The 16,353-nt window shown below is 58.3% G+C and overlaps 1 protein-coding gene across 9 annotated transcripts in view; it reads left to right on the forward strand.

The window, feature by feature from the left end:
- LOC137355796 (sphingosine 1-phosphate receptor 2-like) overlaps positions 1–16,353 on the forward strand; it is a 235,104-nt gene that overhangs the window by 134,358 nt on the left and 84,393 nt on the right. The window contains exon 1 of one of the 9 annotated variants that reach the window (XM_068021321.1): positions 7,585–7,790. The exons of the other annotated variants lie outside the window; for them this stretch is intronic. The gene's annotated coding sequence lies outside the window, so the exon portion shown is untranslated. Of the gene's footprint in view, positions 1–7,584; positions 7,791–16,353 lie in introns of those variants that run through there. 9 annotated transcript variants of the gene reach the window in all.

A 16,353-nucleotide genomic window follows, 5' to 3' on the forward strand; every position in this document is an offset into this window, starting at 1 on the left:
TCCCTGTATTACTGAAACTGGTGCTGTTGATATTGGGGTTCCCCGTATTACTGAACCTGGTGCTGTTGATATTGGGGTCCCCTGAATTACTGAACCCGGGGGGTGTTGATATTGGGGTTCCCTGTATGACTGAACCTGGCGCTGTTGATATTGGGGTTCCCTGTATTACTGAACCTGGTGCTGTTGATATTGGGGTTCCCTGTATTACTGAACCAGGGGGGTGTTGATATTGGGGTTCCCTGTATTACTGAACCTGGCGCTGTTGATATTGGGGTTCCCTGTATTACTGAACCTGGTGCTGTTGATATTGGGGTTCCCCGTATTACTGAACCTGGTGCTGTTGATATTGGGGTCCCCTGAATTACTGAACCCGGGGGGTGTTGATATTGGGGTTCCCTGTATTACTGAACCTGGCGCTGTTGATATTGGGGTTCCCTGTATTACTGAACCTGGTGCTGTTGATATTGGGGTTCCCTGTATTACTGAACCAGGGGGGTGTTGATATTGGGGTTCCCTGTATTACTGAACCTGGCGCTGTTGATATTGGGGTTCCCTGTATTACTGAACCTGGTGCTGTTGATATTGGGGTTCCCTGTATTACTGAACCAGGGGGGTGTTGATATTGGGGTTCCCTGTATTACTGAACCTGGTGCTGTTGATATTGGGGTTCCCTGTATTACTGAACCAGGGGTGTGTTGATATTGGGGTTCCCTGTATTACTGAACCTGGTGCTGTTGATATTGGGGTTCCCTGTATTACTGAACCTGGCGCTGTTGATATTGGGGTTCCCTGTATTACTGAACCTGGCTCTGTTGATATTGGGGTTCCCTGTATTACTGAACCTGGCTCTGTTGATGTTGGGGTTCTCTGTATTACTGAACCTGGCTCTGTTGATATTGGGGTTCCCTGTATTACTGAACTTGGCGCTTTTGATATTGGGGTTCCCTGTATTACTGAACCTGGCTCTGTTGATATTGGGGTTCTCTGTATTACTGACCCTGGTGCTGTTGATATTGGGGTTCCCTGAATTACTGAACCCGGGGGGTGTTGGCATTGGGGTTCCCTGTATTACTGAACCTGGCGCTGTTGATGTTGGGGTTCCCTGAATTACTGAACCTGGCGCTGTTGATATTGGGGTTCCCTGCATTACTGAACCCGGGGGGTGTTGATATTGGGGTTCCTTGTATTACTGAACCTGGTGCTGTTGATGTTGGGGTTCCCTGAATTACTGAACCCGGGGTGTGTTGATATTGGGGTTCCCTGAATTACTGAACCCGGGGGGTGTTGATATTGGGGTTCCCTGTATTACTGAACCCGGGGGGTGTTGATATTGGGGTTCCCTGTATTACTGAACCCAGGGGGTGTTGATATTGGGGTTCCCTGTATTACTGAACACGGGTGGTGTTGATATTGGGGTTCCCTGTATTACTGAACGCGGGGGGTGTTGATATTGGGGTTCCCTGTATTACTGAACCCGGGGGGTGTTGATATTGGTGTTCCCTGAATTACTGAACCTGGTGCTGTTGATATTGGGGTTCCCCGTATTACTGAACCTGGCGCTGTTGATATTGGGGTTCCCTGAATTACTGAACCCGGGGTGTGTTGATATTGGGGTTCCCTGTATTACTGACCCTGGTGCTGTTGATATTGGGGTTCCCTGTATTACTGAACCCGGGGAGTGTTGATATTGGAGTTCCCTGTATTACTGACCCTGGTGCTGTTGATATTGGGGTTCCCTATATTACTGACCCTGGTGCTGTTGATATTGGGGTTCCCTGTATTACTGAACCCGGGGTGTGTTGATATTGGGGTTCCCTGTATTACTGACCCTGGTGCTGTTGATATTGGGGTTCCCTGTATTACTGACCCTGGTGCTGTTGATATTGGGGTTCCCTGTATTACTGAACCAGGGGGGTGTTGATATTGGGGTTCCCTGTATTACTGAACCCGGGGGGTGTTGATATTGGGGTTCCCTGTATTACTGAACCAGGGGGGTGTTGATATTGGGGTTCCCTGTATTACTGAACCTGGCGCTGTTGATATTGGGGTTCCCTGTATTACTGAACCCGGGGGGTGTTGATATTGGGGTTCCCTGAATTACTGAACCTGGCGCTGTTGATATTGGGGTTCCCAGTATTACTGAACCTGGCGCTGTTGATATTGGAGTTCCCTGTATTACTGAACCCGGGTTCTGTTGATATTGGGGTTCCCAGTATTACTGAACCTGGCGCTGTTGATATTGGGGTTCCCTGTATTACTGAACCCGGGTGCTGTTGATATTGGGGTTCCCTGTATTACTGAACCTGGCGCTGTTGATATTGGCGTTCCCCGTATTACTGAACCTGGCGCTGTTGATATTGGGGTTCCCTGTATTACTGAACCTGGTGCTGTTGATATTGGGGTTCCCTGTATTACTGAACCTGGCGCTGTTGATATTGGGGTTCCCTGTATTACTGAACCTGGCGCTGTTGATATTGGGGTTCCCTGTATTACTGAACCTGGCGCTGTTGATATTGGGGTTCCCCGTATTACTGAACCTGGTGCTGTTGATATTGGGGTTCCCTGTGTTACTGAACCCGGGTGCTGTTGATATTGGGGTTCCCTGTATTACTGAACCTGGTGCTGTTGATATTGGGGTTCCCTGTATTACTGAACCCGGGCGCTGTTGATATTGGGGTTCCCTGTATTACTGAACCTGGTGCTGTTGATACTGGGGTTCCCTGTATTACTGAACCCGGGTGCTGTTGATATTGGGGTTCCCTGTATTACTGAACCTGGTGCTGTTGATATTGGGGTTCCCTGTATTACTGAACCCGGGCGCTGTTGATATTGGGGTTCCCTGTATTACTGAACCTGGTGCTGTTGATACTGGGGTTCCCTGTATTACTGAACCTGGTGCTGTTGATATTGGGGTTCCCTGTATTACTGAACCAAGGGGGTGTTGATATTGGGGTTCCCTGTATTACTGAACCCGGGCGCTGTTGATATTGGGGTTCCCTGTATTACTGAACCTGGTGCTGTTGATATTGGGGTTCTCTGTATTACTGAACCTGGCGCTGTTGATATTGGGGTTCCCTCAATTACTGAACCCGGGGGGTGTTGGCATTGGGGTTCACTGAATTACTGAACCTGGTGCTGTTGATGTTGGGGTTCCCTGTATTACTGAACCCGGGGGGTGTTGGCATTGGGGTTCCCTGAATTACTGAACCTGGTGCTGTTGATATTGGGGTTCCCTGTATTACTGAACCCGGGGGGTGTTGATATTGGGGTTCCCTGTATTACTGAACCTGGCGCTGTTGATATTGGGGTTCCCTGAATTACTGAACCTGGTGCTGTTGATATTGGGGTTCCCTGTATTACTGAACCCGGGGGTGTTGATATTGGGGTTCCCTGTATTACTGAACCTGGTGCTGTTGATATTGGCGTTCCCTGTATTACTGAACCCGGGGGGTGTTGATATTGGGGTTCCCTGTATTACTGATCCCGGGGGTGTTGATATTGGGGTTCCCAGTATTACTGAACCCGGGGGGGTTGATATTGGGGTTCCCTGTATTACTGAACCTGGTGCTGTTGATATTGGGGTTCCCTGTATTACTGAACCCGGTGCTGTTGATATTGGGGTTCCCTGTATTACTGAACCTGGTGCTGTTGATATTGGGGTTCCCTGTATTACTGAACCTGGTGCTGTTGATATTGGGGTTCCCTGTATTACTGAACCTGGCGCTGTTGATATTGGGGTTCCCAGTATTACTGAACCTGGCGCTGTTGATATTGGGGTTCCCTGTATTACTGAACCCGGGTGCTGTTGATATTGGGGTTCCCTGTATTACTGAACCTGGCGCTGTTGATATTGGGGTTCCCCGTATTACTGAACCTGGTGCTGTTGATATTGGGGTTCCCTGAATTACTGAACCTGGCGCTGTTGATATTGGGGTTCCCAGTATTACTGAACCTGGCGCTGTTGATATTGGGGTTCCCTGTATTACTGAACCCGGGTGCTGTTGATATTGGGGTTCCCTGTATTACTGAACCTGGCGCTGTTGATATTGGGGTTCCCCGTATTACTGAACCTGGCGCTGTTGATATTGGGGTTCCCTGTATTACTGAACCCGGGTGCTGTTGATATTGGGGTTCCCTGTATTACTGAACCTGGCGCTGTTGATATTGGAGTTCCCCGTATTACTGAACCTGGCGCTGTTGATATTGGGGTTCCCTGTATTACTGAACCTGGCGCTGTTGATATTGGGGTTCCCTGTATTACTGAACCCGGGTGTGTTGATATTGGGGTTCCCCGTATTACTGAACCTGGCGCTGTTGATATTGGGGTTCCCTGTATTACTGAACCTGGCGCTGTTGATATTGGGGTTCCCTGTATTACTGAACCTGGCGCTGTTGATATTGGGGTTCCCTGTATTACTGAACCCGGGTGCTGTTGATATTGGGGTTCCCTGTATTACTGAACCTGGCGCTGTTGATATTGGGGTTCCCTGTATTACTGAACCTGGCGCTGTTGATATTGGGGTTCCCTGTATTACTGAACCTGGTGCTGTTGATATTGTGGTTCCCCGTATTACTGAATCTGGCGCTGTTGATATTGGGGTTCCCTGTATTACTGAACCTGGCGCTGTTGATATTGGGGTTCCCAGTATTACTGAACCTGGCGCTGTTGATATTGGGGTTCCCTGTATTACTGAACCCGGGTGCTGTTGATATTGGGGTTCCCTGTATTACTGAACCTGGTGCTGTTGATATTGGGGTTCCCTGTATTACTGAACCTGGTGCTGTTGATATTGGGGTTCCCTGTATTACTGAACCCGGGGGGTGTTGATATTGGGGTTCCCTGAATTACTGAACCTGGTGCTGTTGATATTGGGGTTCCCTGTATCACTGAACCCGGGGGGTGTTGATATTGGGGTTCCCTGTATTACTGAACCTGGTGCTGTTGATATTGGGGTTCCCTGTATTACTGAACCTGGCGCTGTTGATATTGGGGTTCCCTGTATTACTGAACCTGGTGCTGTTGATATTGGGGTTCCCTGTATTACTGAACCTGGCGCTGTTGATATTGGGGTTCCCTGTATTACTGAACCTGGTGCTGTTGATATTGGGGTTCCCTGTATTACTGAACCTGGTGCTGTTGATATTGGGGTTCCCTGTATTACTGAACCAGGGGGGTGTTGATATTGGGGTTCCCTGTATTACTGAACCTGGTGCTGTTGATATTGGGGTTCCCTGTATTACTGAACCTGGTGCTGTTGATATTGGGGTTCCCTGTATTACTGAACCAGGGGGGTGTTGATATTGGGGTTCCCTGTATTACTGAACCTGGTGCTGTTGATATTGGGGTTCCCTGTATTACTGAACCAGGGGGGTGTTGATATTGGGGTTCCCTGTATTACTGAACCCGGGGGGTGTTGATATTGGGGTTCCCTGTATTACTGAACCTGGTGCTGTTGATATTGGGGTTCCCTGTATTACTGAACCTGGCGCTGTTGATATTGGGGTTCCCTGTATTACTGAACCTGGCTCTGTTGATATTGGGGTTGCCTGTGTTACTGAACCTGGCTCTGTTGATATTGGGGTTGCCTGTATTACTGACCCTGGTGCTGTTGATATTGGGGTTCCCTGTATTACTGAACCAGGGGGGTGTTGATATTGGGGTTCCCTGTATTACTGAACCTGGCTCTGTTGATCTTGGGGTTCCCTGTATTACTGAACCTGGGGGGGTTGCTCATTGGCTGTAATCAGCTTTGTTTTTTCAGTAACAAAATCAGTGAGTTCCTGCTGACCTTCATTTTTGACTGGTGTTTTTTGTGCTCTTCTCGGAATAGCTACGCCGAAATACAGCAAGTTTCTTAATCAGTGATTTTGCTCGGGTTGTTTCCACCCGTGCAGATTGACGACTAATTAATTGAATCGTGGCCAAGTCTCCACAGGAGACGCAGTCGTCTCCTCATTCCAGAAACAGTTCATCCTTAACTATAACTCGACGTAGGAGTTGTGCAGGCAGGAGCTCAGACCCATATAAACCATCCGGTATCTGTACCATGAGGCCCTGTCAGTCTCTCTCTCCCACACCTGGCAAGAAGCTTTGGCCAGCAAGTGGGTGTGAGATTTTGAGTGCGAGGAACCCATGGCGATAGTCCCCAGCAGTCAGGTGTTTAGTTGGGAGGGTATGGGATCAGTGTAACAGAAGGGAAGGGAAGCTGGGGGCAAAGGGGACTCTAGGTGGGGCCTGGAGGAAACATACATATAAATACAATGAACGTAACATTTCTGGTCTTTGCTGCTTTTACAGCCAGACTGGCCTGGTGGGAAATTCACAACAGCTCTCCTGCACAGACCTCGGGTTTAAATTGTAATTTGGACGCAATTATGTCAATGGCACACAATATTTAAAGAGGAATCCTGCTGGCTCCCATAGGAACATTCCTCATCTTGATGACCAAAAATTCATATTTCACTTTTGATTAAAGGTGTAATCATTGCTTCAAGTGAACTTAAGTGAAGTCACATTGAGTGGTAAACAAAATAGGCAAGTGGGGGGTGGTCATTCACATATTAATACAGAACAGATCTCTCGCCCATAATCCACAATTACTGATGTTCTACCTGAAAAATTGGGAGCAAATTAAGGGCAGGCTGTTCCTGTAAGAAAGAGAGGGTAAATCAGGAGGGGCTGATGTTATCTGTTCCAGTCAGGCTTGTGTTGGGAAGCTGCATCGAGCAAGACCTGAGAACCAGCTGGACATTGAAATGTTTCTGTAAATTTATGAGAGGTACAAAGAGCGGGTAATTGTCGTGTGATTATAATTATTTCTAAGCAATTTTGTTGATAGTTTGGGTTAACTTATATAAATAAATACAAGTTGTATATTCATGTAATGTAATATTGTGTATTCTAAACATTATTTAAATATAAATAAATATAAAACTCCAGAGGCTAAAAAGGAAATGGCAGGGAAAGAGATTTTGTATATTCACATTTTAAAAAATCTTTCCAAGGGAAGTACATGTGTGATAAAAGGAAAATACTGCAGATGCTGGAAATCTGAAACAAAACAGAAAGTGCTGGAAATACTCAGCAGGTCTGGCAGCATCTGTGGAGAGAGAAGGAAAGTTAACGTTGCTGGTCTGTGACCTTTCATCAGAACTGGCAAAGGTCAGAAAAGAATTAGGTTTTAAGCAAGTGAAGTGGAGGGGAGTGAGGGAGAGAACAAAGGGGAAGGTGTTTGATAGGGCAGAGGGAGACTAAATAACGAAGCTGTCCTGGAACAAAGGCAAAGTGTGTGTTAACACTTGTGGTGAAAGATAAAGCATTAGTCCAGAGAGTGTGTTAATAGTGGAATAATGAGCAGCTCTGACTGCATGAAAAGCAGGCACATGGTTATAAAACAAAATATTTAAAAAAGGCCAGTCATGCTCTGAAATTATTGAACTCAATGTTCAGTCCACAAGGCTGGAGAGTGCCTATTCGAAAGATCAGGTGCTACTCCTCAAGCTTGTGTTGATGTTCACTGGAACACTGGAGCAGGCCAAAGACAGAAATGTTGGCATGAGAGCAGGGGGGAGTGTTGAAATGGCAAGCGACCGGAAGCTCAGGGTCATGCTTTCAGACTGAGCGGAGGTGTTCAGCAAAGCGGTCACCCAGTCTGCGTTTGGTCTCCCCGGTGTAGAGGAGACCACACTGTGAGCAGCGAATACAGTATACTACATTGGAAGAAGTACAAGTAAATCGCTGCTTCACCTGAAAGGAGTGTTTGGGGCCTGGGATAGTGAGGAGAGAGGAGGTAAATGGGCAGGTATTACACCTCCTGCGATTGCAAGGGAAGGTGCCGTGGGAAGGGGATGAGGTGTCGGGGGTAACGGAGGAGTGGACCAGGGTGTCGCGGAGGGAACGATCCCTGTGGAATGCTGACAGTTTGGTGGTGGGTACATTGTGACCCTGCAGTAGAAACATAATATGCTGGAAATAACAGTGAGTCAGTCAGCGCCTGCACAGAGGTGGTGGGGAGCTGGGGTTACTATGGCTGCAGGCTTCACTTCTGCAACCAGCGTTTGGGACGGGGGCGGGGGAGGAGGCAGTGTCCACTAATACGCATGGGGCTTTTCATGAACTGGAGGGCTCTGGAGAGGGGGAAAGGGGAGGGGAGAAGGGGAGGGGGGAAGGGGAAGGAGAGAGGGGAAGGGGAGAGGGGAAGGGGAGAGGGGAAGAGGGGAAGGGGAGAGGGGGAGAGGGGGAGAGGGGAAGGGGAGAGGGGGAGAGGGGAAGGGGAGAGGGGAAGGGGAGAGGGGAGCGGGAAATGGAGGGTGAAGTGGAGGGGGGAGGGGCAAGTGGAGGGGGAGGGGAAGGAGAAGGGAAGGGGAGGGGAGGGGTGAAGGGGTGGGGGAAGGGGAGGGGGAAGGGGAGGGGGAAGGGGAGGGGCGGAGGGGGAAGGGAGAAGGGGAGGGGACAAGGGGAAGGGAGAAGGGGAGGGGAGGGGAGGGGAGGGGGAAGGGGATGTGGGGAAGGGGATGGGGGGAAGGGGAGGGGGGAAAGGGGAAGGGGGAAGGGCGGGGTGAAGGGGAGGGGGGAAGGAAGGGGAGGAGGAAGGGGAGGGGGAGGGGGACGGGGAGTGGGAAGGGGATGGGGAAGGGGAGGGGAGAAGGGGAGGGTGGAGGAGGGAAGGGGCGGGGGGAACGGGAGGGGGAAGTGGAAGGGGAGGAGGAAGGGGAGGAGGAAGGGGAGGGGGAGAGGGAGGGGGAGGGGGACGGGGAGTGGGAAGGGGAGGGAGAAGGGGAGGGTGGAGGGTGGAGTGGGGAAGGGGAGAGGGAAGGGCAGGGGGGAGTGGAGGGGGGAAGGGGGAAGGGGAGGGCAGAAGGGGAGGGGGAACGGGGAAGGGAAGGGGGAAGGGAGAAAGGGATGGGGGAAGGGGAGGGGGAAGGGATAAGGGAAGGGGAGGGGGGAAGGGGAAGAGCAGGGGGAAGAGGAAAGGGAAGAGGAGGGGGAAGAGGAAGTGGAAGAGGAGGGGTAAGAGGAGGGGAAGGGGAGGGGGAAGGGGAGAGGGAAGAGGAGGGGGAGGGGGAGAGGAGGGGGAGGGGGAAGAGGAGGGGGAAGAGGAGAGGGAGGAGGGGGGAGAAGAGGGGGAAGAGGAGGGGGAGGGGGAAGAGGAGGGGGAGAGGGAGGGGAAGCGGAGGGGGAGGGGGAGGGGGAGGGGGAAGAGGAAGGGAAGAGTAAGGGAAGAGGAAGGGAAGAGGAGGGGGAAGAGGAGGGTGAAGAGGAGGGGGGAGGGGAAAGAGGAGCGGGAGGCAGGGGGAGGAGGAGGAGGGGGCGGAGGGGGTAGGGGGAAGAGGAGGGGGAGGGGGAAGAGGCGGGGGGAGGAGGGGGGAGGTGGAAGAGGAGGGGGAGGGGGAAGAGGAGAGGGAAGAGGAGGGTGGAGGGGGGAGGGGGAAGAGGAAGGGGGAGGGGGAAGAGGAGGGGGGAGGGGGAGGGGAAGAGGAGGGGAGGGGGAAGAGGAGCGGGAGGTGGGGGGAGGGGGAAGAGGAGCGGGAGGTGGGGGGGAGGGGGAAGAGGAGCGGGAGGCGGGGGGAGGAGGTGGTAGGGGGAAGAGGAGGTGGTAGGGGGAAGAGGAGGGGGAGGAGGGGGGAGGTGGAAGAGGAGGGGGAGGGGGAAGAGGAGGGGGGAAGACGGAGAGGGGGGGGGATGAGGGAAGAGGAGAGGGGAGGGGGAAGAGGAGAGGGGAGGGGGAAGAGGAGGGGGTAGGGGGAAGACGAGGGGAAAGTGGAGGGGGAATAGGAAGGGGAAGAGGAGGGGGAAGAGGAGGAGGAGCAGGAAGAGGATGGGGGGTGGAAGAGGAGAGGGAAGAGGAGTGGGGTGGAGGGGGAGGAGGAAGAGGAGGGGAGAGGAGGGGGGAGATGGAAAAGGAGGGGGGTGAAGAGGAGGGGAGAGGAGGGGGGAGATGGAAGAGGAGGGGGGTGAAGAGGAGGGGGGTGAAGATGAGGGGGGAGGGGGAAGGAGGGGGAAGAGGAGCGGGGGTGGGGGGGAGGGGGTAGGAGGGGGCGGAGGGGGTAGGGGAAGAGGCAGGGGGAGGTGGAAGAGGAGGGGGAGGGGGGTGGACGGGGAGGGGGAAGAGGAGAGGGGAGGGGGAGGCCGGGGGAGAGGGAAAAGGAGAGGGGACGGGGAAGAGGCCGGGGGAGAGGGAAAAGGAGAGGGGAGGGGGAAGAGGAGGGGGGATGTGGGAAGAAGAGAGGGATGAGGGAAGAGGAGAGGGGAGGGGGAAGAGGAGGGGGAAGAGGAGGGGGGAGGGGGAAGAGGAAGAGGAGCAGGAAGAGGAGTGGGGGTGGAAGAGGAGGGGAGAGGGGGGAGATGGAAGAGGAGGGGGGAGGAGGGAGAGGGGCAAGAGGAGTGGGAGAGGAAGAGGAGAGGGGAGGCGGGGGAGAGGGAAGAGGAGAGGGGAGGGGGCGGAGGGGGGAGGGTGAAGAGGAGGGGAGATGAGGGAAGAGGAGAGGGGAGGGGTAAGAGGAGGGGGAATGGGAAGAGGAGGGGGAGGGGGGAAGAGGAGGGGGAGGGGGAAGAGGAGGGAGAAGAGGAGAGGGGAGGGGGAGGGGGAAGAGGAGGGGGAAGAGGAGGGAGAAGAGGAGGGGCAAGAGGAGGTGGGATGGAAGAGGAGAGTGAAGAGGAGAGGGGAGGGGGAAGAGGAGGGGGAGGGGAAGCGGAGGGGAAAGAGGAGAGGGGAGGGGGAAGAGGAGGGGGAGGGGAAGCGGAGGGGAAAGAGGAGGGGGAGGGGGCAGAGGAGGGGAGGGGGAGGGGGAAGAGTAGGGGGGACGGGGAAGCGGAGGGGAAAGAGGAGGGGGAGGGGTAGAGGATGGGAGGGGGAGGGGGAAGAGGAGGGGTAGTGGAAGTGGAAAGGGAAGAGAAGGCGGGTGGAGGGGGAAGAGGTGGGGAGGAGGGGGAGGGGAGGGGAGAGGGGAGGCGGGGGAGAGGGAGGATGGGGAGGCTGGAGGAGGGGGGATGAGGGAAGAGGGGAGGGGGAAGAGGAGGAGGAATGGGAAGAGGAGGGGGAAGAGGAGGGGGAAGAGTAAGTGGAAGAGGAGGGGGAGGAGGGGGGGAGGGGGGAGGGGGAAGAGGAGGGGAGGAGGGGGTGGAGGGGAGAAGGGGAAGAGGAGGGGGGTGGGGGGAAGAGGAGGGGGAGAGGGAAGAGGAGAGGGGAGGGGGCGGCAGGGGGAGAGGGAAGAGGAGAGGGGAGGGGGAAGAGGAGGGGGGATGAGGGAAGAGGAAGGGGAAGAGGAGGGGGAGGGGGAAGAGGGGGAGTGGAAGAGGAAAGGGAAGAGAAGGCGGGTGGAGGGGGAAGAGGTGGGGAGGAGGGGGAGGGAAGGGGAGAGGGGAGAGGGGAGGCGGGGGAGAGGGAGGAGGAGGGGAGGGGGAGGCTGGAGGAGGGGGGATGAGGGAAGAGGGGAAGGGGAAGAGGAGGAGGAATGGGAAGAGGAGGGGGAAGAGGAGGAGGAATGGGAAGAGGAGGGGGAAGAGGAAGGGGGACGGGGAAGCGGAGGGGAAAGAGGAGGGGAGGAGGTAGAGGAGGGGAGGGGGAGGGGGAAGAGGAGGGGAAGAGGAGGGGGAGGGGAGAGGAGGGGGAGTGGAAGAGGAAAGGGAAGAGAAGGCGGGGGGAGGGGGCAGAGGAGGGGAGGGGGAAGAGGAGGGGGGACGGGGAAGCGGAGGGGAAAGAGGAGGGGGAGGAGGTAGAGGAGGGGAGGGGGAGGGGGAGGGGGAGAGGAGGGGAAGAGGAGGGGGAGGGGGAAGAGGAGGGGGAGTGGAAGAGGAAAGGGAAGAGAAGGCGGGTGGAGGGGGAAGAGGTGGGGAGGAGGGGGAGGGAAGGGGAGAGGGGAGAGGGGAGAGGGAGGAGGAGAAGGAAGGGGGAGGATGGGGGAGGCTGGAGGAGCGGGGATGAGGGAAGAGGGGGGAAGAGGAGGAGGAATGGGAAGAGGAGGGGGAAGAGGAGGGGGAAGAGGAGGGGGAAGAGGAGGGGGAAGAGGAGGGGGAAGAGGAAGGGGAAGAGGAAGGGGAAGAGGAGGGGGAGGAGGGGGAGGCAGGGGGAGGAGGAGGAGGGGGGAGGAGGGGGCGGAGGGGGTAGGGGCAAGAGGAGGGGGGAGGGGGAAGAGGCGGGGGGAGGAGGGGGGAGGTGGAAGAGGAGGGGGAGGGGGAGGGGGAGGGGAAGCGGAGGGGGAGGGGGAGGGGGAAGAGGAAGGGAAGAGGAAGGGAAGAGGAGGGGGAAGAGGTGAAGAGGAGGGGGAAGAGGTGAAGAGGAGGGGGGAGGGGAAAGAGGAGCGGGAGATGGGGGGAGGGGGAAGAGGAGCGGGAGGTGGGGGGAGGGGGAAGAGGAGCGGGAGGCGGGGGGAGGAGGTGGTAGGGGGAAGAGGAGGGGGGAGGGGGAAGAGGCGGGGGGAGGATGGGGGAGGTGAAGAGGAGGGGGAGGGGGAAGAGGAGAGGGAAGAGGAGGGTGGAGGGGGGAGGGGGAAGAGGAGGGGGGAGGGGGAAGAGGAGGGGGGAGGGGGAGGGGAAGAGGAGAGGGAGGGGAAGAGGAGGGGGAGGGGGAAGAGGAGGGTGAAGAGGAGGGGGGAGGGGGAAGAGGAGCGGGAGGTGGGGGGAGGGGAAGAGGAGCGGGAGGTGGGGGGGAGGGGGAAGAGGAGCGGGAGGCGGGGGGAGGAGGCGGTAGGGGGAAGAGGAGGGGGGAGGGGGAAGAGGCGGCGGGAGGAGGGGGGAGGTGGAAGAGGAGGGGGAGGGGAAGAGGAGGGGGGAAGACGGAGAGGGGGGGGATGAGGGAAGAGGAGAGGGGAGGGGGAAGAGGAGAGGGGAGGGGGAAGAGGAGGGGGGAGGGGAAGTTGAGGGGAAAGTGGAGGGGGAATAGGAAGGGGAAGAGGAGGGGGAAGAGGAGGAGGAGCAGGAAGAGGATTGGGGGTGGAAGAGGAGAGGGAAGAGGAGGGGGGTGGAGGGGGAGGAGGAAGAGGAGGGGAGAGGAGGGGGGAGATGGAAGAGGAGGGGGTTGAAGAGGAGGGGGGTGAAGAGGAGGGGGGTGAAGAGGAGGAGGGTGAAGATGAGGGGGGAGGGGGGAGGAGGGGGAAGAGGAGCGGGGGGAGGGGGAGGAGGGGGTAGGAGGGGGCGGAGGGGGTAGGGGAAGAGGCAGGGGGAGGTGGAAGAGGAGGGGGAGGGGGGAGGACGGGGAGGGGGAAGAGGAGAGGGGAGGGGGAGGCCGGGGGAGAGGGAAAAGGAGAGGGGAGGGGGAAGAGGGGGGATGTGGGAAGAAGAGAGGGATGAGGGAAGAGGAGAGGGGAGGGGGAAGAGGAGGGGGAAGAGGAGGGGGGAGGGGGAAGAGGAGGAGGAGCAGGAAGAGGAGTGGGGGTGGATGAGGAGGGGAGAGGGGGGAAGATGGAAGAGGAGGGGGGAGGAGGGGGAGGAGGGAGAGGGGCGAGGAGGGGGAGAGGGAAGAGGAGAGGGGAGGCGGGGGGAGAGGGAAGAGGAGAGGGGAGGGGCGGAGGGGGGAGGGTGAAGAGGAGGGGAGATGAGGGAAGAGGAGAGGGGAGGGGTAAGAGGAGGGGGAATGGTAAGAGGAGGGGGAATGGGAAGAGGAGGGGGAGGGGGAAGAGGAGGGGGAGGGGGAAGAGGAGCGGGAAGAGAGGGAGAAGAGGAGGGGGGATGGAAGAGGAGAGGGAAGAGGAGAGGGGCGGGGGAGGGGGAAGGAGGGGGAAGAGGAGGAAGAGGAGGGGCAAGAGGAGGTGGGATGGAAGAGGAGAGTGAGAGGAGAGGGGAGGGGGAAGAGGAAGTGGAGGGGAAGCGGAGGGGAAGAGGACGGGGAGGGGTAGAGGAGGGGAGGGGGAGGGGGAAGAGGAGGGGTAGTGGAAGAGGAAAGGGAAGAGAAGGCGGGTGGAGGGGGAAGTGGGGAGGAGGGGGAGGGAAGGGGAGAGGGGAGAGGGGAGGCGGGGGAGAGGGAGGATGGGGGAGGCTGGAGGAGGGGGGATGAGGGAAGAGGGGAGGGGGAAGAGGAGGAGGAATGGGAAGAGGAGGGGGTAGAGGAGGGGGAAGAGGAAGTGGAAGAGGAAGTGGGAGGAGGGGGGAGGGGGAAGAGGAGGGGAGGAGGGGGTGGAGGGGAGAGGGGAAGAGGAGGGGGGTGGGGGGAAGAGGAGGGGGAGAGGGAAGAGGAGAGGGGAGGGGGAGGCAGGGGGAGAGGGAAGAGGAGAGGGGAGGGGGAGAGGAGGGGGGATGAGGGAAGAGGAAGGGGAAGAGGAGGGGGAGGGGGAAGAGGAGGGGGAGTGGAAGAGGAAAGGGATGAGAAGGCGGGTGGAGGGGGAAGAGGTGGGGAGGAGGGGGAGGGAAGGGGAGAGGGGAGGCGGGGGAGAGGGAGGAGGAGGGGAGGGGGAGGATGGGGGAGGCTGGAGGAGGGGGGATGAGGGAAGAGGGGAAGGGGAAGAGGAGGAGGAATGGGAAGAGGAGGGGGAAGAGGAAGGGGAAGAGGAGGGGGAGGGGGCAGAGGAGGGGAGGGGGAAGAGGAGGGGGGACGGGGAAGCGGAGGGGAAAGAGGAGGGGGAGGAGGTAGAGGAGGGGAGGGGGAGGGGAAGGGGGAAGAGGGGAAGAGGAGGGGGAGGGGGAAGAGGAGGGGGAGTGGAAGAGGAAAGGAAGAGAAGGCGGGTGGAGGGGGAAGAGGTGGGGAGGAGGGGAAGGGAAGGGGAGAGGGGAGAGGGAGGAGGAGAAGGAAGGGGGAGGATGGGGGAGGCTGGAGGAGCGGGGATGAGGGAAGAGGGGGAAGAGGAGGGAATGGGAAGAGGAGGGGGAGAGGAGGGGAAGAGGAAGGGGAAGAGGAGGGGGAGGCAGGGGGAGGAGGAGGAGGGGGGAGGAGGGGGCGGAGGGGATAGGGGCAAGAGGAGGGGGGAGGGGGAAGAGGCGGGGGGAGGCGGGGGGGAGGTGGAAGAGGAGGGGGAGGGGAGGGGAAGCGGAGGGGGAGGGGGAGGGGGAAGAGGAAGGGAAGAGGAGGGGGGAAGAGGAGGGGAAGAGGAGGGTGAAGAGGAGGGGGAAGAGGTGAAGAGGAGGGGGGAGGGGAAAGAGGAGCGGGAGGCAGGGGAGGAGGAGGAGGGGGGGAGGAGGGGCGGAGGGGATAGGGGGAAGAGGAGGGGTGAGGGGGAAGAGGCGGGGGGAGGAGGGGGGAGGTGAAAGAGGAGGGGGAGGGGGAGAGGAGAGGGAAGAGGAGGGTGGAGGGGGGAGGGGGAAGAGGAGGGGGGAGGGGGAAGAGGGGGGGGAGGGGGAAGACGAGGGGAAAGTGGAGGGGGAATAGGAAGGGGAAGAGGAGGGGGAAGAGGAGGAGGAGCAGGAAGAGGATGGGGGGTGGAAGAGAGAGGGAAGAGGAGGGGTGGTGGAGGAGAGGAGGAAGAGGAGGGAGAGGGGGAGATGGAAGAGGAGGGGGACGAAGAGGAGGGGGGTGAAGATGAGGGGGAGGGGGGAGGAGGGGGAGGGGGAGGGGGGAGGAGGGGGAAGAGGAGCGGGGGGAGGGGGAGGAGGGGGTAGGAGGGGGCGGAGGGGGTAGGGGAAGAGGCAGGGGGAGGTGGAAGGGGAGGGGGAGGGGGAGGGGGGGTGGACGGGGAGGGGGAAGAGGAGAGGGGAGGGGGAGGCCGGGGGAGAGGGAAAAGGAGAGGGGAGGGGGGAGGAGGGGGGATGTGGGAAGAGAGAGGGATGAGGGAAGAGGAGAGGGGAGGGGGAAGAGGAGGGGGAGGGGGAAGAGGAGGAGGAGCAGGAAGAGGAGTGGGGGTGGAAGAGGAGGGGAGAGGGGGGGAGATGGAAGAGGAGGGGGGAGGAGGGGGGAGAGGGAGAGGGGCAAGAGGAGGGGGAGAGGGAAGAGGAGAGGGGAGGCGGGGGGAGAGGGAAGAGGAGAGGGAGGGGAGGAGGGGGAGGGTGGAGGAGGGGAGATGAGGGAAGAGGAGAGGGGAGGGGTAAGAGGAGGGGGAATGGAAGAGGAGGGGGAGGGGAAGAGGAGGGGGAGGGGAAGAGGAGCGGGAAGAGGAGGAGGAGGGGGGTGAAGAGGAGAGGGAAGAGGAGAGGGGAGGGGAGGGGAAGAGGAGGAGAAGAGGAGGGGCAAGAGGAGGTGGGATGGAAGAGGAGAGTGAAGAGGAGAGGGAGGGGGAAGAGGAGGGGGAGGGGAAGCGGAGGGGAAAGAGGAGGGAGGGGGAAGAGGAGGGGGAGGGGAAGCGGAGGGGAAAGAGGAGGGGGAGGGGCAGAGGAGGGGAGGGGGAGGGGGAAGAGTAGGGGGACGGGGAAGCGGAGGGGAAAGAGGAGGGGGAGGGGTAGAGGAGGGGAGGGGGAGGGGGAAGAGGAGGGGTAGTGGAAGAGGAAAGGGA

This window comes from Heterodontus francisci, chromosome 43, assembly GCF_036365525.1.
Source record: "Heterodontus francisci isolate sHetFra1 chromosome 43, sHetFra1.hap1, whole genome shotgun sequence".
Classification (NCBI taxonomy): Eukaryota; Metazoa; Chordata; class Chondrichthyes; order Heterodontiformes; family Heterodontidae; genus Heterodontus; species Heterodontus francisci.